General features: G+C 40.4%; 1 protein-coding gene across 19 annotated transcripts in view; it reads left to right on the top strand.

The window, feature by feature from the left end:
• Positions 1-3,399: 3,399 nt before the first annotated feature.
• Positions 3,400-24,375, top strand: part of PHF21A (PHD finger protein 21A) — a 198,084-nt gene continuing 177,108 nt past the window's right edge. For 4 of the 19 annotated variants that reach the window (XM_058688768.1, XM_058688776.1, XM_058688767.1 and 1 more), the window contains exon 1: positions 3,402-3,931. The gene's annotated coding sequence lies outside the window, so the exon portion shown is untranslated. Of the gene's footprint in view, positions 3,932-5,037; positions 5,169-6,147; positions 6,172-6,770; positions 6,971-24,375 lie in introns of those variants that run through there. The other 15 variants (XM_058688789.1, XM_058688782.1, XM_058688780.1 and 12 more) reach the window with 7 other exon arrangements.

Raw genomic sequence — 24,375 nt, 5'->3', positions numbered from 1 at the left:
ATCTTCTCAACAACCCTACAAAACAACAACAGCTTCATTTTACAAAATAGGAAAACTGAGGATTTGAAAGGTTAAGGAACTTGCCCAAGGTGTCTTAGTTGAAAAGGAGTGGTACTGTCCAGTTGTCTGAATCTGGGTCGGCTTGGTTCCACTCCTCCACACCATGTTAGAGAGGGAAAGAGTATGTAAATGGAATCATCATCTATTCGTGAATCACAGCTCTTCTTTTCCATAGAGTTTGATAGTTAGAGGAGTGTTAATACAATTAGTTAAAATATTTTATTTTATTAAAAATTTTTCTTTAATGTTTATTTATGTTTGAGAGAGAGAGAGAGAGAGAGAGCAAGCTGGGGAGGGGCAGAGAGAGAGGGAGACACAGAATCCGAAGCAGGCTCCAGGCTCTGAGCTGTCAGCACAGACTCGGGGCTCGAACCCACAGACGGCGAGATCATGATATGAGTCAAAGTCGAACACCACCGACTGAGCCACCCAGGCACCCCTGAAATATTTTAATTAGATATAAATATCTAAAACTCGATTTTGCATGACATTGAGGTTTGATTGATAAACAAACATCTTAATGTTTGTCAACTTTAGTCTTCTAAAGCCAGGGTCGGTAAACCACAGCCCATGGGCCGTCCTGCTCACCCCCTTGGTTTAGCCCGCAAGCTAAACATGCCTTAACATTTTTCTTTAATGGTCGAAAAAATTAAAAGAATATTTTGTGACACAAGAAAAGTACATGAAATTCCAATGTCAAGGCCCATAAATAAAAGCTTTATTAGAACATAGCCAGGCTCATATGTTTACATATTTTCTATGGCTGCTTTTGTGCTACAACTACATAGAGTTGAGAAGTTGTGACCAAGGCTCCATGGTCTGCAAAGTCTTAGATATTTATTATTTGGGCTTTTACAGAGAAAAGTTGACTGGCTCCTCTTCTATAGCATTTACACATTCAGGCACCATTTGAGTTTCTAAATTTTTTTAATGAAATTCGGAAACATTTTTAACTTTTTCCAGAAAGCACACTAAAGCAGTCTTGCTCTGAAAAAATTTTTGACAGCCTGGGCTGATTTGAAATGACCCCATTAGGTTGTGGTTCTAGTGCCTGGTTGGTCCAGTTTGAGAGGCCCTGCCTTAATTCATCTTTTAAATACATTAGAGTTATCTCTAGGTGGCAAAGCTGGGTCTTACTACCCAACCTGTCCTTCCGTTATTCATCTTGACTGTGTTATGGGTTCGGTTTCACAACATTATGAGTTCATCCAGGCTTCTTGAATCATTTATAGGGATTTTCATTTTTGCTCTCAAACTCTTACACACTTTCTCTGCTGTGAATTTTTTTGAATATAAAGCTCAGAGTACTAAATGGCTTACACGTGTAAAAGAAAGCCCATACTTTTTCTAAGCTTTAAGAAATCAGAATTAAACAATTTTTTTTCTTGAGAAAGTCAACTTAATTTTGCAGGTCACAGAAGTAAGAAAACACCTTCATATCCAAGGATCTCAAAGCACCTCTGGTGGAAACACATAGCAAGGTAAAGGACGTCTGTTTATTTTTAAATACTGTTTATTTCTTGGAGGAAATACTATTTAATGGGAAAGATGTGACTAGTAACAAATAGAGTCTAAGGCTATTTCTGGTTCTGTCAATGACTCACTTTGACTTTGGGCAAATCATCTCACCACTGTTGCTCTTTATCTGCAAAAACTGGACTTCATGCCTATGGGAGTTGCATGGCTAATCAATGCCTGGAAAATGCGTAGTGGCAGATGCTACAAAAGTGCTGAGCCTTAAAAACAAAACCACCCCCACCCCCCCATTTGTATTCAGTTGAGGCTGGGGTTTATTGTTATTTAACATTCGAAGGCCAACACTACGTTAAGTCCATCGTGCTGCACAGACCAGATAATATCACTGTCCAGTAGGGATTTTTTCCTTTAATGTAGGATTCTGGACTTTTCTTTTTCTTTATTGTGGTTGAGTGTTATTTTAGAATCTAGTAGTATATCCATACAAAAACATTAAGCTTTAAGTTGAAAACTATCGATTTGAAAATCTAAATAACCCCCCACCAAAAATTAGGGGGGCCCCTCCCCTCCCCGCCAAGAAATCTCTCAAAACAAGAATTCCTCTGATGTTTTTTTTTTTTTTTCCTCCCTGCAGTTCTCCATGTTACAGTCCTTGGAGGTAGAATAGGCATAAAATACTTTCACTAATAAAATATGACAAACCGCCGGATTATACGTGGCCGATTCCCAGTGATTGCCCTGCTACACAAAGCAGAAAAGTAAATGCCATCATCCCCCTTAGAACAAAAGAACTTAGGAATAAAAAACATGGAGAGGGGGGAGAAAGCAGCAATAAATAAAGGTGAGGGAAGGACCCCGTCCCCCGCCCCTCCCCGACGCGAGTGTGGGACTAAGTGTGGCTAATAAAGTGGTTCAAGGGTAGTTATTTGGAAAGGGGGCGGGGTGGCGAGGGGAGGGAGCGGGCGAGCGGCGGCCGGGGATTGCATGTTGCATTCGACTTGAGGTTGCATCTTTCTCCTGTTGCCTGGACCACGCTCCCCCATTGCAGTGCTTCCCCATTGCTTCCCTTCGCTCTTGCCCTCGCGGCTTTTTTCCCCCCTTAAAACTGCTGTTGCACGGGAGGGAGTTGGGGCCGCTCCGGAGCCCCTTTGCAGCTCCTGCCGGCGGGAGGGGGGAGTTGGGCTCGGGCCGCGGAGTTGGGGGGGCCGCAGCGGGCTCCGGCCTCGCCTCGGCTGCAGCTACATGGGAGCCGAGCTGCGGCGCTGCACGGGCCCATCATTGCGGCGGCCCCGGAGTTTGGCCGCCGCCGCTCCGTGCTCAGCCCCATCACCGCCGCCGCCGCCGCTGCACTGGAGTTTGGCTGCTGCTGCCCTACTTCACTCTAGTTTAGTTTCACTCACTTTACATCCGGGTTTTTTCCCTAGGCAATGGGGGCCGCAGCACACCCCGTTCCTTAGGCAAAGTGAAATAAATTCGCCGCACCGACACGTCAAGTAGTCCGCCCGCCCGAGCGCCGCCGCGGGCCCCCGCCGCCCCTCCCGCCGCCGCCCCGTCGACCCCGGGGGGGCCCGTGCGGCCCAGGAGCCGCCGGCGGAGACGCGGGGGCCCGGGCCGGCCGCCGTACAACTCCGCCCGGCGGCCCCCTCCCTCCCCGCCGTGCCCCTCTACCCTGGCGTCTCCTCTCCCCCCCCGCCCTCGTCCCCGCTTTCCCAGCCCCAGTCCCTCTCGCCCGGCTCTCGGGAGCGGCGGGGGCGCGCACGGCGGCGGCGGCGGCGGGCCGGCGGGGCCGCGCGGCGGGCTCCCGCGCGGGCGAGTGTGTCTGGGCCTGGGCGGAGGGATCCCCGGGCTGAGGCGGCGGAGGTGCTGCGGCCCGGGGCCGGGTGGTGAATGGGCTGGTGGTGCTCGCTGCTGCTGCTGAGAGGAGGAGGAGGAGGATGAAGAGTTGGGCTTGTTTGTCTCCCACAGTTTCTCTCCTGCTGCTCTGATTCCCCCCCACCCCTATTCCGGCCCGGGGCCTGTGTGTGTCTCTCCTGGAGGAGGAGGAGGATCCAGTTCCTCCCCCCACCCCCTCCTCCCCACCCCCCCTTGCCTGGGGAAGAGGAGGAAAGAAACAGCCCAGAGAGAGAGAGGGAGAGAGAGAGAGTGAGTGAGAGAGAGAGAGAGGGAGAGGAGAGGAGGAGGAGGAGGAGGGAGAAGGGAACAACCTACCATCTTAACACACTAATATCTAAAAAGTGCGAGAGGCCCAGAGCAGCAGCAGAAGCAGCAGCAGCAGCTCCAGCTTCTTCCCTCCCTCCCCATGAAGAAGAGTTCCCTCCTCCTCCTCCTCCTGCTTCTCCTGCTCAGAGTTCCTGCCTCCAGCTGCCAGGGGGGACAACCAGCCAGCAGCAGGAGGGTGCAGTATCCCAGCTTTTCCATTCTCTCTTCTCCTCACTCTCCTCTTTTTTTCTTGAGTAGCTCTCTTTCCCCTCCCTCCCCCCTTCCCCCTCTCCCCCTCTCCCTGTCTCTGTCTTGTCTCTGGTGTTTGTCTCTGGGAGGAACTGGGGCTGCCTGCTTGGAGTTTGTTGTGGGGGGGAGGTAGGGGGAGGGGAGGGGTGTGTGGGAGGGAGGAGGGAAAGGGGGGTGTTCTCGTCAGGACCCCTCAGTCAACTTGAGATTTGAGCAATAACTTCCCCTTCGGGGCGCCCCCCTGCGTGCCCTTCCTATTCCTCCCCCCCTAAAAAAAAGACAATGGAAAAACCTTGTCTCCCCCTTCCTTCCCTCTGCCCTCCACCCCTCCCCAGGATAAATTGGAAGTAAGTTTATGAGCAGCCTCGGGAGCCTGGGCGCTGAGTGCTGGGCCGAAGCGGGTGACAGAGGCGGCGCGCCGGGGGTGGCGGGGAGGGGGCGTCACATTGTCCCGGCGGGGGGCCGGGGAGGGGGCCGCCGGCGGGGGCGGGGGGCGCGGAGCCTCGTCCGCCCCCTCGGCTGTCCCTCGGCCCGGGGATGGTCGCCTTGGCTCCTTCATCACCCTGCCCCCCCCCCCCCCCGGATGCTGTCGGGGGGAAGTTTTTATTATGATTATTTAATTAATTAATTAATTTTTTTTTTTTTTTTTTTTTTTTTTTGAAAACCATCTTGTTTGGTGACTGAGGGATCTGGTTTAAAAAAAAAAAAAAAAAGCTGCGGCTGCTGACGCTGCCGGGCCCGACTGTGTGTGTGTGTGTGTGTGTGTGTGTGTGTGTGTGTGTGTGTGTGTGTTGGTGCATTTGTCTTGGGTGGCCGGAGCAGCGTTGGGGAAATTCCGCTTATTCTTCTTCTTCTGCAACTTGTTATTCCGGAGAGTCTGCCTGCACCCCTCACCCCGGGGCCGGCCCTCCCGCACTCGCCCCCGCCGCCTGCGGCCGCGGGGCGCCCCCGGGACCCCGCGCGGGCCGGGGCCGGCAGGCCGCTCCGAGAGGGGCCGCGGCCGCCCCTCCCCCGCCCGCGCCCCCGCCGGGGGGAGGGGCGCGCGGAGTGGGACTCTTTCCGTTTGGTCCAGCCCCGTCGTGCACGCAGTTCCCAACACTTCTCGTCATCCTCTCTTTGGTCTCTTTATTCTGCTGAGCGGTGCTGTTAGGATTTCTTTTTTTCCCCTGACCACGTTCGCTATGGTGGGTAGCAGCAAGGTGGCCCTGGTAGGGGAGGGGTTGATACCGAGATTGGGCACCAGGGGAAGAATGTCTCGCTTCAACTTTGTCTGTGGCTTGCACCCCCGGAGAAGGCCACACGCCGGTTGTAGGGTGCAGATGTGCTGAGAGTGATTTCTAAGTAGTTGAGTTGTTGAGATGAGGGTAGGACTGCTAATGGTAGGCAGGTTTTGTTTTCATTGGTGAACCCGGTGTCATCATATTCAGGGCATATGTTGAAATATTCTTTGTTTAGGTCTTGAAGTAGAGGATCTCACTCTGCACGTCCACATTGTGTTGTTTTTAAATGATGTCTGCAAGTGTGGCTTTCTAGAATTTCAAATGTGAGTTAAGGTCCGGGCGTGTGTGGGCCTCAGCGTTGGCCTTGACAGTGAACTTTGTGGCTGTGTTTTGGATTTCAGAGATTTGCCCCATAGCCGGGATGTAAGCTGTACGTTTTTTGTTAATGGTAGGTGTCAGGAATGTAGATGCTTAAGCTGGGGACGTTAAAGGGAGAACATTCCTGTATTAATAATTGATAGCTGAATATTAGAATCAGATTAATTTGGGTTGTGAAAGTTTTTTGTTTTTGTTTTTTTCTCTTTTTGAAGCAGCTGTGCACTCTAGGAAGGAAGCCTTTTCATAGGCACACTTTATAGGAGTTCTTTAGGACAGGGAGCTAGAATATCTCCTTTTGGAGAGGATACTCATGAACGTCTCTGGCTTCATCGAGGGCCTGGTAAGGGGACTGAAACTGGGACTAAGACATCTAAGTGTACTTTTCAGTGTTTATGTTGTTTGTTTACATCTGGTGTTGTCTCACATTTGGGCACTAGAAATAAATAGGTCAGTTTTGCTTTTGGTTTTTGAAGAGTAGCCCCCTCCCTCCCTTTTTTTTCTTAAGTTTCACAATTTACTTGGTTTCACAGCATTGTAGGAAACTGTTACTACATTTTTACTGGAAATACTATTATTCATTTTGATTTTGGTAAGTTCCTTTCTATTCTTTTTTTCCTGTCTTCACTTGTAAATGGACTCTACGTTGTGGGCTTAACACTAGCTTATTAGGGGCTATTAAAAATGTCTGAAGAATACATTTTAAAATATCAAGACATACTTCTTGATGGAAGGAGGAAATTTTTGTGTGCAGTTATACTCCTGTTTCAAAAAATTTCTGTACTTAAAACTTAAGTAGATAGACAACTATCCTTAAAGGGAGCATAGTAATAGTGCAGAAAATTCTCAAAACACAAACTTCTGGCTAATATGTTAAAAATATTCCAGGTGCTTTTTTTTTATCAGACTTTTGCTTTTGTTAACATAATGGTATTTGAATATGACTGGCATTGCTTGACTGGCCGTAATAAAGTCTTTTGCTTGAGTGCTTTTGAAGGCTTTTAAAGGTAGTTTGGAGATAATTTTGCAAGCTTTATTTAAGCATGTTGCACTTTGGACTCAGGCAGGTCTTTATGGAACCAGAATAGTGATAGATTAAAAAGAGTCGTACCAATGCCAGATTTTTCTCTTTAAGAGACATAAGTGATGGACAGGGCCCTCTTTTAGCTTTGAAGGGTTCATCCTTTTCCCCATTCAGTCATCTGGGAGAAGCTGCCTCAGAAATACTCTTCTTCTGCTTACATGAAGAACTCTAAATGCTATCCAGCAGGAGGTGCTACAGCAAGATAGAGCCGATCTCTGAATTCTGAGGGTCTTGCTACTTACTATAGCTCTATTAGCTTCAACTAAGCAGCAGGATTAACACTTTAAAGTTCCAGAAAGAACTTTGAGTAAGTCCATTTAAAAAAGTCCATTAATAAACTGTTTGTTATTTGATACTGAAATGTTTGATTGCTTTTTACCTGCTTACAATATTATGCAAAGTAGCTTTGTTATTGTGGACACACTTACGTACAGAGTGCTCTTAGAATTATTTTGATGATCAGTTAGTTTTGTATTGGTGAGTGGGGTGTTGAACACTTATGTGAAGAAATTACCGTGCACTGGCTATAAACAAAAGAAGTTGGTCTGACTTGGGGCTTTAGGTTTTTGTGTCATCCCTGTAATATTAATACATTTAGGATATTGGATACTTGAAATTCTGGAAAGGGAGATACTGTATGGAAAAATTTTAATTTCTGTGTTTATGTCTCACATCTATGGACAGTAATCCTAATGGATAAATTCTTAGGCACTCACCTTCATAAATACATGTATGTGGTTGATGTCTTTGAGTTGGTCTCCAAAGAGATTCTTGAACTGTAAGTAAAGTTATATCTGTGAGTATAGGTCATTGCTGATATGTACATTAGTAACAATAACTGCATAAAGGTGAAAGTAGTTTCATAGCATCTACAGCACATGCTCCTTTGAAACCCTATTAGTGTTAGGCGAGTTGATTTATCCCTGGAAATATGCGACGGTGGTAGCTTGCAAAGTTTTATATCAAAGTTTTAGAAAGTTAGAAATGGGTAGAAAATCTGATGAACCTGCTTTGCATTTCGTCGGTTTTCTAGGCATAATACTGTACTTTTTTTCTCAGTAAGATCAAATGAGATAATACATGGTAAAAGTTCTTTGTAAATTATCAGAAGCCATGCAGATGTTGAGATGGGTAACTAATTAATACGTGGACAGAAACTTCTGTCTTTAAAATGTTAACTTTATCCCCATGATTTGGGAAATGAGCACGTTAAAAGTGTACCCCCCAACACTTTCTGATTTTTTTTTTTTTTTAATGCTACTGTGGTTACCAAAAAGCTCTTTGTTAACAGTCTTGAAGCTTTGTTTAAAAACTGCTGTGGAGGCAGTTTCTCATAATTAAAAAATAAAGATCATTTTTCTTTTTGTAGATCCTGTGAGATGTGTATCCTCCATTAAAATTTTCCTTCATTTTTTCATTGATGTGATAGTAGTTGATTTTAGTGAATATTTAAGTTCCTGGATTCTTCTATAGACTTTCATTAACACACAGAGTAACAGATGTCACAGTTAAGGTTTTGATTGTTTTGAGGGATTCTGTTAACTTTCTGAAAAATTCGTACTAACTAAAGCCTTCAAGCTTGTTTCAAAGTGAAAAAGAAGTATATCTGTATGTATTAGTATTAGGTACATGTGTATATCATTTTGCCTCTTTTAGAGGGATGCTTGAGGAAATGACTACTCAAATCTAGAGGAGTGCACTGAAATGTTTTTTGCGCAAAAATAACCCCAAAGTTTAAAACTCAGAGCCTTGATTTGTAGCTTTTTTAATAGACTCTGCTCACAAATTTGTACGAAAATAAAATAAAATAGAGATAATTGGGAGTCCTGGTGTTTATGAGCATTTCAAAAGGTTTAGTATCTTAAATTTTAGAAGTGACTGCTCTTTATGAAATAGCCCCTTTAATTAGAAATTATATATAGAAACTTGTTTCTGTGTGAAGTGAGAAAAACATTTGACTGTTTAGATAAAAATGAAACCTCCCAGGGTAGTATTAACTTTTTTATCCTACGGACAGTGAATGCTTAAATTTGGTTTTTTGTTTTTTTGTTTTTTGTTAAGGAAATACTGAAGTTAGGGTTATGGTAATATGCTTTTAAATTTTGTATTCTTAGTATTTTATTGCCGAAGTCTTTTGTATTTAATTGCTATTCGAAGGGAGAAAAGGAAGGGATTAAAGTTTTAGGTCTCTAACCTTTGACAGAATTCCTTCGTATCTATATTCAGACTTGATTTCTTGAAGTATGTTTGAATCTTCATGTTAATTTGTCCTGGGAAATAATCGTGATTTTTGTTGACTTCTCAGGAACTTTTTGTACGTAGGCTTTTCAGTAGGCTCTAAGTATTCTTTAGGAGCATAGCAGTATATTTTGATCACTTTAACTTTAGCAGGTGTGTATTTTTGCTGCTTTGAGATTTTTTTTTTTAAGGAGGTAATATGCTAACGCTGTTTTAAATTTATTGTAGATAATTACTTCTTAAATAGCATATATTTTCTTGTTGTGTGTATATGTGGCTTGCTCTTTTTTAGGCTTTCATATAATTCTTATTTGTGTATTAAATTTTTGGAGTTATCTTTTGTGAGAATGCTGAAATAGATGTTTAAGAATAACTTTTGATTTACTTGTCTATCAGTTCAGTGTTAAACTGGGGGTGGTGGTGAACTCTTCCCTTTTCGAGATAATATATGAGGTTCAGTCAACCTTTGGGTTTTCTATAGCAACTTTCTTACACTAGACACTTGTGTGGCAGTTTGAATACCCCTCCATTTCTCTTCCTCCAATACGTTGCAAGGCCTCCCCCTGTTTTAAGAAATAAAAAATAGCAGGTCTCTGTTGAAGGAAACTGTTCTTTCCTATATTTTGGAATCATCAATGGAAATGTTTTCAGTTTTTTTAAATAGACAAGTGAATTGGTAATAGGGTGATAGGAAGGGAATGGGGCCTAACAGGTTGGTGATCTAGGCTTTATTTTGACTCTGTGGGCCTAGGGGACAAAAAAGAACTTAAACACAGAAGCCAAAAAGATGGGTTTTGTTTTATTGTTTTGGCTGCATTGAGAATACAAACTGTCAGTACTTGAGGAGAAGGAGCAGCAGAAAGGAATTGATTTTTTTCTGCTGCAGATCCAAGTATTGTTAACCATGTGCATCTCTAAAGCAGCATCCTTACAAATCAGACAGTAGTTGATTCATTCATTCAATTAGCAGTCAAACCCTAGACTGTTTTTTTTTTGTTAGATTTTTAAATAAGTACCCAAAACTTCAGAATAATGGCAATAATTTCCTGATAAAAGTGGGTGATAGTAACCATGGCAACTGCTGTCTCTGGCCTTATGGACAGTATGTTGTATTGATGAAGCTTCAGATCCTGTAGTAGCCTGTCACTTTTATGGTGAAACGTAGTAACATGTGTTGCAGGTGATTTTTAGCTGGATTGTGTTAAATTTGTGTGCCAGCTTATCTTTCCTTGTTAGGAATTTCTTGGACTATATTCCACAGCATGTTTGTGAAGGTGCTGTTGCCTGAAAATAACCCACCACCTGTGTTAGGCCTCCTGATGCAGATTGCACTTAGTTTTTTCCCAGCCTCCTTCCTCAGTCTTGCAGGAAATAGGGATGTGTGTAGAAACTGTAAATACATAAATAATGGCTCAAAGTTACCTGTTTGGGTTTGGACGTGTTGTTGATAGGCAAAAAAAATCTTTTGTGTTTTTAGAAGAGGTCAGTGGATGAGAGAAATGAGTCTGTACTTGGCATATTTTTTTCCTGAGTGTTCTTTCTGGAAACGTGTATGTGTGTGAAATGAGGGGCTAGGAGTGGAGGGCAAAAATAATTGAGTAAGGACTTGACAAAAGAGAAACTTAAGTATTATTGTTTTTGTGTGTGTGATGGTGTTATGTGTATGTATTACTTTAAGAATATATTTCCTAATGTGCATTATTAGAGTATGGTAAATGTTTTTGTATGAGAATTTTCTGTGAGAAAAATTACATATAAAATATAACTTGAAAAACTGTTAAGAGAAAACCTGATAAAACAATTAAAACTTTTTTGGGGAGGGGGATAGAGAGCTTCGGTACTGATCCAACCAAACTTAAAAAAATGGCTTTGAGTATCATGGTTTAAACATTTTTTTAATTGTATAAAACCTTTTTTTTTGTTTGTTTGTTTTTAAGCATTTCTTTTATATGCTTATCCTGTATGAGGTTTTTCTAATGTGAAAATGTTGTTCTAAATATTGATACTTTTCCAATATGTACTAAAGAACCTGCCGGAGCAGAGAGCAAACAAGTTAGATCTGAGTTTGACTAGGCCCTGATAATAAGATCTTGTCAAATTGTGCTCGAGATAGTTCAGACTTTCTTGAAACTTACAGTGATAGAGTGAAGTGGTTTGCTTACTACAAGTCCCAGGATGCATTTCGGGTTTTTGCTTAACTTCGGATTAGAGCATTGCATGCTGGGACCTGTAGTTGATTTAAACAGCACAGAGAACCCTTCCCTCTTGTCTACTCCATTTTATACAAACAGCTTTCCAAGCCTCTAAGAACTTTCTGCTAAGTAAAATTTGATTGCTAATATTATAATTATCATGGTGCTGTTATTCTAAAGTGAGTCTTCAGAAACACTCTGCTGTTTTAGTTTATCTTGGATTAGTTTGTTGTTGTTTTATCAGCTGCTGTAAGATTTACATGTACAATAACTGATACATGTGTATATGTGTGTGTCTATATATTTAAAACTTAGCAGTTGTAAATTTTTTTGTTGTCTGTGGTGGTGCTAGATCACTTTACAATTACAGCATATAGATTGCTCTTATGGGCATCAGGAGCTTATAATCGTAGGGCCTGATATATGCTGTTCTCTTTTCTTTGAATGGGGCCAGTTATTCAGTGCCCGTATTTAAGCTCAGAGGTTTTTTTTTATTATTCTGTCATAATTGTCAACATCTTGCATCTTAGTATTTATTATTTTTTTATTTAAAATTGTTGTATATTTATTTCCGTGCACATACAAGTGGGGGAGGGGCAGAGAGAAGGAAAGACAGAATCCCAAGCAGGCTCCACACCATCAGCGCAGAGCCCCACGTGGGGCTCAAACCCACAAACTGCGAGATGAGATCATGACCGGAGCTGAGATCAAGAGTCTGACGCTTAACCGGCTACGCCACCCAGGCACCCCTTGAATCTTAGTATTTTTAAAATGGAAGACAGATTCCTGAAACTTAATGTAGTTTTAGTGTAAATTTACCACTCAGAGATGTAGTCTGAAAGAGAAAAAGGTAAGGTTTCTTTAACAATTTGTTTATATTTTCAGTTGTGAGTTTAAATTCCTATTCTTTTTGTTCTTTAAAGTTCTGATTCTTTTATTAACGAATATCAGTATGTTGTCGCAGGGAGTAAATGTTAAGGTCTGTGAAAGCGCGTGGCACAGTGCCTGGCACATAATAAAGCCTCAGTAAATGTTCAGAAGTAGCAGTAGCAGCAGTAGTAGTGGTGGTTCTTGTTATTAAATAAACAGCGTGCTTCCCATTTTCCCCTCTCTTTTGACGTTATTATCTGATTAGAAGCCTAGCCTGTTTCTGATAAGACCTTGAGATTTTTGTCCTATGGTGATGATGTGGCAATTCCTTAGAAGTTTTTGCTGTACGTAAAATGTCTTTGCACCTCAGTTTCTCCCTAAGTGATACGTGCCTCAAGTCAGACAACCAGCCAGTAGCAGAATTTTGACCAGGATTCAGCTCTTGGTCACTGTACTGCAGCCCTTGGTTGACTTTGGAAAGTTCAAAAAAATAATGAAAATTTCTTCATTCATAAGGCGTGCACTGGTAAAATATCCAAAGTAGTTTGATTAAAAGAAAGTAAGACGCTGCAAAAATGTTCCTCACGTCACAGTGTAAGTAACCTTGGAAAAATTCTGTTGTGTTTAGAAGCACGAACCAATCCATCACCACAGTTCACGGTGTTACAGGATTGATGTATTGGAGACCAGTGAGCAGCCCCGGAAAGAAAATGTAGTTTCAGGTCTGTGGGTTGTACTTAAAATGTTAGGTTCAAAAAAATCATAAGTCTTTACATTCTTTTTCTCTTTTAGGACACTAACTTCTTTTAGGCTCTTGAACTTGTAGGATATTTTTATCTCCATGGCTAGTCTCTTTTAGCTTTTGAGAAGGGAAAGAGACATCTGGGAATATTGTAAAATGTAAGCATAAGTTGTGATGTATGTGCTTTAGTTTGAGGGTATACGGAATCAAGATCGTGTCTTTCTTACCTGCCTGGCCAGAATCTATTCCAGCTTTTTCCAGCTTGAATGTAGTTCATGGGATATTATTGCTGAGCGCTGCTGTGTTTTTAAGGAAGATTCTGCCTTTAGTAGTAATTATTTAAGTACTCGTTTACACAACAAACCAACGCACTATAATAATACTAACCTTTTTTCTCTCATAAATATGAACTGAAATTTGTTAATATTTTGATTCTTTAGATGTGTCAAAAATTTGTGGGATCTGATCGGATATGCTTCCACATTATGAGTGGTTTTATTTATCTTATATTAACTTGACTTTTTAAGACCCAACATTAAAATGAAATAAATTTCAGTGGTTACAAAGAAGGGAAATACAAAAGGCTAAGTTTTATAAGGGGTAAAATAATCTCTAGTATTAATTGGCCAATGCAGGAAAGATCAGATTTGGATGAATTCTCCTTATCTACATTTTATAATTACACACGTGTAATTTTTGAAATACCAAAGTCGGAAATAAGGAGAGTAAAACTGGGCAGCCGTGAGTAATCCCTGTAGAGTCCTCTGACACACCTACAATATTGAGCACAGTTTTCTGTCTTTTTTTAATGAAATGTCCCAGGCCAGTGGAAGTGAAACAACTGTGATGATGTCAGAGGACTTGGCTTTTGAGACCAGTCCTGTCACTAGCAGTGTGCTCTTGGGAAATTCAGCCTTGCTGGGCTTTAGTTTTCTCTGTGGTACAATGGGGATAATGGTAAAAGCCTGTTTCACTATGCTGTTCAAAGGACCGGGTGAGATAATACTCATGAATGTACTTTATAGACTAAAGTGGTATGTATAAATCGAGTTTTTAATCACTAGTAGGTGCCTGGATTTTAAGATGTTTGTCTATGTCGTGTTAACAATGTTAATATTTTAAAAAAAATTTTTCGTATATGAGTTAGAATCATCTGAGTACCCCCCTGTCCATGGCCAACAGACAAGTTCTTAACTTGTTCTAGCATAGTTCTTGACAGTGTGCCACTGATACATTTTGTGTGTGTGTGTGTGTGTAATATATATAAATATCATAAATGTACTGGTGCGTTGTTATGGTAATAAAAACTTTCAATTACGGGCTTTTATATTGAAAAGTATTTTTATGGGGCGCCTGGGTGGCGCAGTCGGTTAAGCGTCCGACTTCAGCCAGGTCACAATCTCGCAGTCCGTGAGTTCGAGCCCTGCGTCAGGCTCTGGGCTGATGGCTCGGAGCCTGGAGCCTGTTTCCGATTCTGTGTCTCCCTCTCTCTCTGACCCTCCCCCGTTCATGCTCTTGTCTCTCTCTGTCCCAAAAATAAAATAAAAAAAAAAAGAAAAGTATTTTTATACGTTAATATACAAACTTACACAGATATATGTATTTGTTCTTGGAAAAGTGGCATAAATATAAGACTATTTGGCAGGTTGTGAACGGCTCTTGTACCGTAGGGTTATTTGTTGTCTTAATAACAACAATAATAATAAGGGTTTAACATTTACCGAGTACTTATTATGTATAGTGCTAAGCCTTTTTACATATAGGATCTCATTTAATTGTAATTCTCATAGCAGTATTCTGAGGATTTACTGTTCTTACCCTACCCCCATTTTATAGATGAGGAAATGAAGGCCTCCCTGGGATCACATAGGTGTAGCAAATGCTACCACCTGAATTCAAGCCCAGGTTTGAGTCCAGAACGTTTCCTCTTAAGTGTCCGTAATATTGTGTTAAACTATGTAATAATTCCTGTTAAAAACCTAGAAAATGAATTACTAAAGAAGTTTTTAATTTACTGAAATGGCCACAGCTATGCTATATCATTTTGAGAATGTTTCATGTTGATTTTGGTTGGGTTAGATTATTTTGGGAATAGTGAGCTTTGGAATGGAATGGAAATGAAGGCTTTTGAGATAGTGCCTGTCTTGTTCATCACTGTATGCCAGTTGTGAAGCACAGTGCCTAGCATGGAGTGGGGACGAAGATCTATTTCTTAAGGTTTGAATTTGAGCACTTTGGCTTGGTAGGTTATTTCATACATTTTCTGAGTAAGTGCAAATATTTTACATTGGCGATTTTAATTAGTCCTTAGGTAACTGTCAGAGTTTTAGAGGGTTTGACGAGAAATGGCCTTTCTTTTAAGACATATTATAAAGGCAGTGCATCTGAGTTAGTCTAACCATATAGTTATTATAAAGTAGAAAATTAAAGTCATCCCGTTCTACTTCTAAATTTTCTTGTGTTTTAAATATGTACTATATATATCCATTTCAAAAATAAATAGAATTATACCATGATACCGTCCTGAAGTTTACTCTTTTTCAAGTGGCTATTTAAAAAACTTGTTCTTGAAAATACTGCTCATTAGGAAGTGGGAGTGAGGTAGAAAGGAGAGAGGTAAGGTTTATACATTAAGGTTATAAACCTGCACTCTAGATTGATGGTTACCTATGGGGCAAAAAGCATTTTAAGTTCTTTTTACTTGTGCCTAATGCCTTAGAGATGGTCATTGTTATTTTTAAAACTTTCAAAAACGTTAACCAATTTAAAATGACAACACCATTTTCTGTCCTGTGCAAGTAATTTAGGAGACATCATTTCAGAATTAAGTTCTGCTAGTTTATTCTGGTAGCTACTATTTATAAAGAGATCAATTATGGTTTCACATAACTTTTTTTTTAAACTGGTGGGCTCTCTTCTTGGTTGTTAGGAGACATTCATTCAACACTTACAAATCAGAATAGTGTTTTAAAGCTGAGGAAATAATTTTAATATTTTAATTAATGGAACCTCAAACCAGTACCGCTTAATCGGCATGTAGATAGGTATCCTGCATGGGAATTAGTTATGGTACTCTCATCTTTATGTGAAGAGTGTTGGCTGACCTTACTCCCATTCCCATCCCTACTCACTTAACCACTACCAAATGTTACACTGAAAACCCCCCATTTAAAAAAAAAATTTTTTTTTTAATGTTTATTTATTTTTGAGACAGAGACAGAGCATGAACAGGGGAGGGCAGAGAGAGAGGGAGACACAGAATCTGAAACAGGCTCCAGGCTCTGAGCTGTCAGCACAGAGCCCGACGCGGGGCTCGAACTCACGGACCGTGAGATCATGACCTGAGCTGAAGTCGGACGCTTAACTGATCAAGCCACCCAGGCGCCCCTAAAAAACCCCCCATTTTTTAAAGCAACAAAAGAAGAAAAAGATAAATTATCCGAGTGCCATTTGTTTTTCTGGCATTGTGTAAAATAAGACATAGGCAAGGCCTTATATAATCTACATTAAGGCTTTGAGAGTTTTATCTTGGTGCTAAGGTTATTTCATAATTCACCTTTGTAATTTTTTTTTTTTTTTCTTTTCAACATTTTTTTTTTTTTTTTTTTTTTTTTTTTTTGGGACAGAGAGAGACAGAGCATGAACGGGGGAGGGGCAGAGAGAGAGGGAGACACAGAATCGGAAACAGGCTCCAGGCTCCGAGCCATCAGCCCAGAGCCTGACGCGGGGCTCGAACTCACGGACCGCGAGATCGTGACCTGGCTGAAGTCGGACGCTTAACCGACTGCGCCACCCAGGCGCCCCTCACCTTTGTAATTTTTAAATTAGAAACATTTTCTTTCATAGGTAATAAACTTTTCCTTATTAAAAAAAAAAAGGCCTTCCTAGTTCTAGAATGCACTCCTTGTGTCTGAGGTGCCTTAATGCTTCTTTAGACTCATATTTAGTAGTGCTGAAGCTTGGCTTTAAAATTCCAAGAATTGGATCTGCTAGGACATAGCAGTTTACTTTATTTATTTTTAATTTGTTTTTAAGTTTTATTTTATTTGAGAGAGACCGAGACGGTGCAAGTGGGTTGGGGGGCAGGGAGAGGGAGAGAGAGAATCTTAAGCAGGCTCCTCACTGTCAGCTCAGAGCCTGATGTGGCCCTCGAACCCACAAAACTGTGAGATCATGACCTGAGCCCATACCAAGAGCTGGATGATAAACCGACTGAGCCACCCAGGTGTCCTGGACAGTTTATTTAAACTACAGTATAGTCAGTTTTAGCAAGCTAGTTCAAGAGTTTTCTCATCGGTAGCATTCATATGTGCTTTTCACTTTGTGTGGCTCGGAGCATGCCCTTGAAAGTATTTTATTATTTCTCAAAATAGTCTTATAACTGTACAGAAGGCTCAGTTCATGTCATGGATGGTCAAACTGAGGCAGAGACAAGAATGTGAGTAAGTTAATGGCAGAGCCTAATTTTCCTCTCTTACTTTTGGCCTTTGTAGCCTCTTGTCTCCAAACTTTAAAAAATTATGACTACCAGTAAATGTATATTTGTATGTAATTTTCTGAATTACTGTTTTATGTATGTTATAAAACATACGGGAAAGCTGCAATTTAAAAAAGGCTGATACTGGGGCGCCTGGGTGGCTCTGTCAGTTGAGCGTTTGGCTCAGGTCACGATCCCAGGGTGGTGGGATTGAGCCCAGTGTCGGGCTCTGCTATGATCTGAGCAGGGAGCCTATTTAGGGATCTCTCTCTCTCTCTCTCTCTCTCTCTCTCTCTCTCTCTCTCTGTCACCCTCTACTCCCTCCCTCCCTCTCTCCCTCCCTCTGCCCCTCTCCCCATGCTGGAGTATGCTTTCTCTCTGTCTCAAAGAAAAAAAGTTAAAAAAAATAAAAATATAAATATAAGTTGTAATAATTCCTTCCATGGCCCCCTTCCATGTGCAGGGTGTGGGTGCACCCACTTGGTGACTAGTGCTCCATTCTTCTGCAGAGAGGCAGCCATGGGGACACCTGGAGGACAGTTGGCACAAGGTGTGGGGCTTTTAAGTTGGAGTGATCTTTTGCAGCTTTTTAATTTTAAAGAAACAGCCTTTCTTTCTGAGAAAGGCTGAAAGATTGAGAGTAAAGGCCTTGGGAGAGGTGAGCTTAAAAGACAGAAATATAAGCCTTATTTGTTTTCTTCTAGTTGACCAAAGGGAAGAGGCTGCCCACCCTGACAGCTCTTACTCCCACTATAGAGATGGCAGTGCCTTTTTCTGTTGTTGTTAGGCAGTTTATAGAACGCAGGATAGCTTGGTAAGCGTCTTCTCTGTGCCTGATATGACGTAACATTGTGGAGTATGCAGCATGCATGTTAAGTACAAGTGGTTGTATTTGGCTTGTTGCTGCAGCATTTTTGAGGATGTCATAAAAAGCAGTTCTCGTTCGGTGGAGTTGGATACGTGCAAATTATTGAAATCCTCATTTCATGAAGACCAAACTTTGTCACTTGGATTATTCTATTTAGTATTTGTTTATTTCTCTCCTCTCCTTTCCCCCACCCCCCTACCAGTACTTCAGAGCAGAAATCTTTTTCTGAAAGGAACAGATGCTGTTAACTTATCAGGACCTGATACTAAAAAGCCTACAAAAATCTTTGTGCTGCTTATTTTCTTTATTTAATCTATATGCAAAGCATATTGTAATTATTGCTGTTAGAGGGTTTTAAACTGATGGTTCCCCACCCTTTTTGTGCACAGGGGAGATAGATTAGGAATGCCAAATGGATAAGTTGGTATAAAGAAATAATGACCACTGAAATAAAACAGGAGTTCAAATAAAAAGCAAACCACATACAAATGTAGAATGAAAATATCTTTTAGTAAAATGTTAGCATGCTGTACTTGGAACAGATGCCACATTAATTCAAAAGAGAGCCCAGAAAATGTGGCAACTTTACGATGTCAATGGAGGGAGCTGCATAGTTCCTTTTCTCATTGTGTCAAGTTCTCAGTACCTCTAGGTCCAGTCCTGTTCTTCTGTATTTATTTGTTTTTACCCATAACTTGTTAGTATACCAATATTAAATCCATGCTCATTTTTACTTATGTAATTAAACACATTGTCATAGTAGTAGATATTAGGGTGAAAAGCCCAGTAACTTGTAATGCAACAGCAATGATTTTTGTTTTAAATATGTGTATGAAAATATTCAGAATCTGAGGTAAAAATGGATTTTTCGCTCACCTTTCAAGGCACATTTATGATAATAAGATAGTCTTAAGAATTGAGACTTTCAAAGAGGGCTAGGTTTTTTTTTTTTTTTTTTTTTTTTGAGGCCCATCCTTTTTTGAATGTAGAATTTGGACAAGTTACAAAACTATGAGAATTTTGCATTTTTTTTCTCATTTAAATTTGTAGTTATCATTGGACATTTGTTATGATTTTTAAGTAGCTTAGATTCATTCATTCCTTTTGTGGTGTTTTTTATGGTGTTTGGGAAGAACAAGAAAGGGTATTGGAAGGGTACTACTATACACACTTGGATATTTCCAGAGTGACATTCATTTTATAGGAGATTGCACTGGGACATCTCTGAATTGCCTGTTCCTTGCAGTGCATGGTTAGCGTGGGTCTGAGTGTGGAGAGAGATGGGCTAGGGGCTCTTAACCAGATTTACAGTGTGCCACTTCCTGAGCAGTGCAATGATCTAATCACTAGGGGCGTATCCTTTGTGCCTATAAAGAAGTCTGGTGTGCATGCTTAGAAGAGTACTGCTACTTTTCTCTTAATTAGTCAAAGCACGAAGGCTTACAATTTAGTAATTTTGTTGGAAAGGTTAGAAGTTTTGTTTTCATGCCATTCAGGTGAAGGGACGTTTTTAGCATGGAAGTAAATGAAGATCACTGGTCAAGTATCAGGTAGACACAGTTTGCATGGGTTCAAATCCTGGCTTTGCCACTTTACAGTAGCTCTGTGATAATGGTCAAATCACTTCACCCTCTGTGCCTCTGCCTCTCTTTCTTCATAAGTAAAACATGGATAATTAATAGTGCCCATAGCTCGAGAGGCCGTTAAGAGGAATTGGTAAGTTAATGTACAAACTACGATAAGTTCTTGACACATAGTGGTACTAAATAAATGGTAACTGTTGTTAGGTATTAGAACTTAACCTTAATTCCCAACTCCTTTCTTCGCTTCTCAAGGCCCTCAGACAAATGTTGCATAGTGGGAAAAGAGCCTGAGCTTTGTGGTCTGACCCCTGGGTTGGAATCTCTGTACAACCGCTTAAAGTTGAGTGTGTGACCTTAGACTGATTATTTATGTTCCCTTCAACAAAGATGTCTCTTATACGAGCACTGTGCTGTTCATTTGGACTTCAGTTTCTTCATCTGCAATGTGGGAATGATAGTACCAACCTTCTAGGATTGATGTGAAGATAAAATGAGGAAATCTTAAGACACTTGATAAGCAATAGCTGCTGTTAACAGTGTTATGGTTATAGTCCCACTAGAAGATTATGGGGAAAGAGTAAATATGGAGGGCTTAGCTGGAAAGGAGGGTTTTTTTTTCCCTGAAATGTCATGGTGAGAAGAGGTATGGATGGGAAAAGTGTATCTAATGAGTTCTTGTCTGTGAAAGTTCCGGGAGAAATAGAAAATATGTGGGAATATGTCAGTTTTAACAGACTTTAAAAAAATATCTCAGGGCACTTTATGCTTACTAAAAGACTTAGTGATATAAGCCTTTTTTTTTTTTTTTTTTGCATCAACATAGTAATGTGGTTTACAATATGTCACTTAGCATGGAGTCAGTAGTAGACTAGGCATTATAACTCAAAAGTCTAGAGTCCTAATCAGCTGGTAAGTCCACTGGGTCGGCTGCTCAGGATAAATTATGTGTTTAACCCTTGAGAACACAGGCTTGGGTGGGATAACTAAGGGAAACAATTGTAGAGGCACACACACGCTTTCTAGTAACGATGGACATCATTTATTTGCCTTCTGATTTTGGGCATTTTGCCTTTGTGAAATTTCCTCTCATCTGGTGCCTGGTCTTTTCTTATGGTAATTGTTATTTTCTTTCTATATTTAATTGTCATATGTTACCTATATTGAGCCTAGAAACTGGGCCTAAGAATAAGCTGATCATAAGAAAAGCAACTCTTTAAGTTTCTTCCTTACAGTGGTCTTAGAATTAAGATGTTTTTTGGTAAAGTAGTTGAGTTTTTATTTTTATTTATTTATTTATTTTTTTTTTAAATTTTTTTCAACATTTTTTATTTATTTTTGGGACAGAGAGACAGAGCATGAACGGGGGAGGGGCAGAGAGAGAGGGAGACACAGAATCGGAAACAGGCTCCAGGCTCCGAGCCATCAGCCCAGAGCCTGACGCGGGGCTCGAACTCACGGACCGCGAGATCGTGACCTGGCTGAAGTCGGATGCTTAACCGACTGCGCCACCCAGGCGCCCCAAAGTAGTTGAGTTTTTAATACGTCTATTAGTGTGTGTGTGTGTGTGTGTGTGTGTGTGTGTGTGTGTGTGTGTATCTATCTGGTAAGTGAAATTAGTAATTGAGGGAGGGGGAATGATCATTAGTGTGAAATAGAATTAATTTTATTCATTCACTACGAATTCGGATCTGAAACTTTTTGATCTTTGATCTGTAGAGTTTTTTCCCTAGGATTCGACAAATGTATTTTTAACAGCTTATCACAACACACTGAATATGGCATGTGTTACCACCGATGAGCATTTGAGTTAAAGTAGAATAATAGCTTCCATTAACTTTTTGTTCTTATTTACTCAACTGTACCAGTTCATAAAGGCCTAGTAGGTGGGTAGAAGCATTTACTAGATTTTATTTTGTCTGTGTTCCTAAAACAATGTTTCTGCTTTCTGAGCAGAAATTCCAACAAGTTTGTTTTGATAAAGTGCGGTACTTACTGTATGGTTTTCTTTCAATTAAAAAAAAAATGTAATGTTACTTTACAGTTGCTAGAGTGGTCAGTAAGTGAAGCCTTGTAGTTCTAGAATTAGTATAGTATATGCACAGTATTACATTTTCTTTATGTAGGGCTTATAAAAGTTGGCTTCTCTTGGGTGAGTGGAATTTTAGAAAGTTTAGAAGTGTATTTAATCTTAATGAATGCAGGAGTTAGAAGTAGACCCTATGAGGTCTTTGGGGTTGATTTAAAGAATTGCACAGTTTTGAAAATCAGTCTGTCTCTACCCGATTTGTAAAAGGTGGGCCACTGCTGCCCGGGCTGAACTGTTAGACTTACGTGGAAACCTGCCTGGTTCAGGGGTGCGTTAACTGTGTTATAGAGAGGTGCACATCTATTATGCATACTCCCTCTGTTGCCTTTCCTCTCCCCTTTTCTTTACTGTCTCTTTGCCATCTCTTCTCTGTGTACGCTATCCCGTCTGCTGTTGATCAGTCCCTCCAAAGCCACCACCATCTTATTCTGTCTCTCTTAAAAACAAAATGAAATGCTATCGTAATGATTAGTTTTTAAATGTTTTTATTAAATTTTTAAAAAATATTTATTTTTGAGAGAGAGACAGAGCGTAAGCAGGGGTGGGTGTCAAGAGGGAGAAACAGAATCTGAAGCAGGCTCCAGGCTCTGAGAGCAGTCAGCACAGAGCTCGACAAGGGGCTCGAACCCATGGACCACGAGATGATGACCTGAGCCGAAGTCGGATGCTTAACCGTCTGAGCCACCCAGCTGCCCCTAGAATTTCTTTCTTTAGTCTGTAAAGTACAAAATGTGGCTGTGATGCCTTGTTTTTAGGCATTGTTGGCATTTCATTAGTTGGTAGTTGCAAATAGACCTTTTCCAGATTTCTCCTAGTGGTTTTGAACTGTTAACTGAATTGTTTTGGTAAGAAAAGTAAAACTTGGAAATTAGCTGTGGTTAAATGTTAATGGCTATATTGGATTTAAATTCAATAGCTTCTAAGATCTATCCAAGGCATTTCATCCGTTGCATGGTTATACATACTGAAAAACATATTTGAGAAAAGAGTTTTCACTTTGTAGGATTTTTAAAAACCTCTTTTCATGGAAATTTAAAAACATATGCAAAAGCATAGTGAATAATATTAGCAAACCCCACATACCTCTTAACCCAACTTCAACAGTTATCATTTTGCCAATGTTTACAGTGTGTGAAACATAACAAGGAAAGTAATTTTATGTTTTTAAAACATGCAGTACAAGTAGATCTGTTGGTATACTGGAAAAAAATGTGTGTGAGAATGTTAACTCTTTTCATACATTGTAAATTTAATACTGGTAACCACACTTTAGGATAATACTGCTTTCATAATTTGTCTTTGAACTTATTAAAGACATCAGCCACTACTGCTAGAAAGCTTTTAGTTTTCTTACCCCTTCTGTCTTTAGAAACTCTGGATTATTAGTTTTGAATTTACTATCCTTGTTAGTTTCATTTTATTTTATGTACACTTGCCTGTTGGCAACTTTTGTATGAGCTACCGGTAATGGTCTTTTCTAGAATATGTAGGGCAACTTAAAGTTGGAAATTACAAAATCTTGTTCTCAGCATTTTATCCTTTGAACGTTCTATTTCTGTGTCACCTGGTTCTATTTTATCTGCATGTATGTATCAATTGACTAAGGAATACATGTTATTACTTGTTAAAATAGTTTGTTGAAGAGGGAATTTTGATTATCTGCTATCCCTGGACCTGATAACAGTGATTAGGAACTTAAGTTATTTGCTCCCTCGTTCACTTCTCTTTGGAGTGGTAAGTTGTGCCTGTGCCTGCAGTTGTGGGACCTGCTCATTTCTAGTCACTGCAAGGTGATGGTAGCCTTATTTCTGAATTTCCTTGCTTTTATTAGTTTAAATTAGACCCATAGGAGTAATTATTCTACCCCAGTGCATGAGGAAGCATAGTCATTGGGTGTTGTGCATCTAAACCCGCATGCAGTGCATTGAAAAGGTATCTTCAATGTTATGATGCTGTCTGGCATATTTAGTTTAGTGCAAGGAGTGTACGTATTTAATAGGACCTGTAATAAGCTTCCTTTATACCAAAGATATATTTTTAAAAATTATACCTAAAGACGACTTTATAGTATTCCCCAGTAGAGTTCATCTAGAGCAGCAAAATCTTTCTAAAATAAAAGTTATTCCTTTAACCGGTATTCATTTAAGTGGGTTTCTCTGTACTTGGTTTCCATGGAAATAGCGAATAGCTAACGTTATTTATAAGGTGAAAGTAAAATAGGGTGCCTAATGGGACCCCATGCTGCTCTGATGAAGAGACTTAGGAAAAAAATCCATGCTCATGGGATTTTTTTTTTTTTAACAAGGTTAATGGAAGCCCTGATTTCAGTCTTCTGTAACAGAACATATTTTTGGTTTTAAAGGCTAGCATTAATATCAAGCAAACTTCTTTTTTTTCTTTTGGTGTATATTGCTTTCACTTTCAACTTTTAGGACCACTTACTTATCAGCATGATTGAGGCTTTATGCTTCAGACTCGTGCTTCTTTGTGGTTTTTGTTTCAAAAGTTAAAATCTCCAGCATATTGTAGCTTTTTCAGTTTCTCATTGACATTTCAAAATGCAGATAAAAAGCTAAATGTTCATTAATGATAGCAGTGATGATAAGGAATCAATATGTTGGACTACATAGGTTTTTTTTCTTTTTTCTTTTTTTAC

The sequence above is a fragment of the Neofelis nebulosa genome, chromosome 10, assembly GCF_028018385.1.
Source record: "Neofelis nebulosa isolate mNeoNeb1 chromosome 10, mNeoNeb1.pri, whole genome shotgun sequence".
Lineage (NCBI taxonomy): Eukaryota > Metazoa > Chordata > Mammalia > Carnivora > Felidae > Neofelis > Neofelis nebulosa.
The sequence above is the reverse complement of the archived record's forward strand: the minus strand, read 5'-3'. Positions and strand labels throughout refer to the sequence as shown.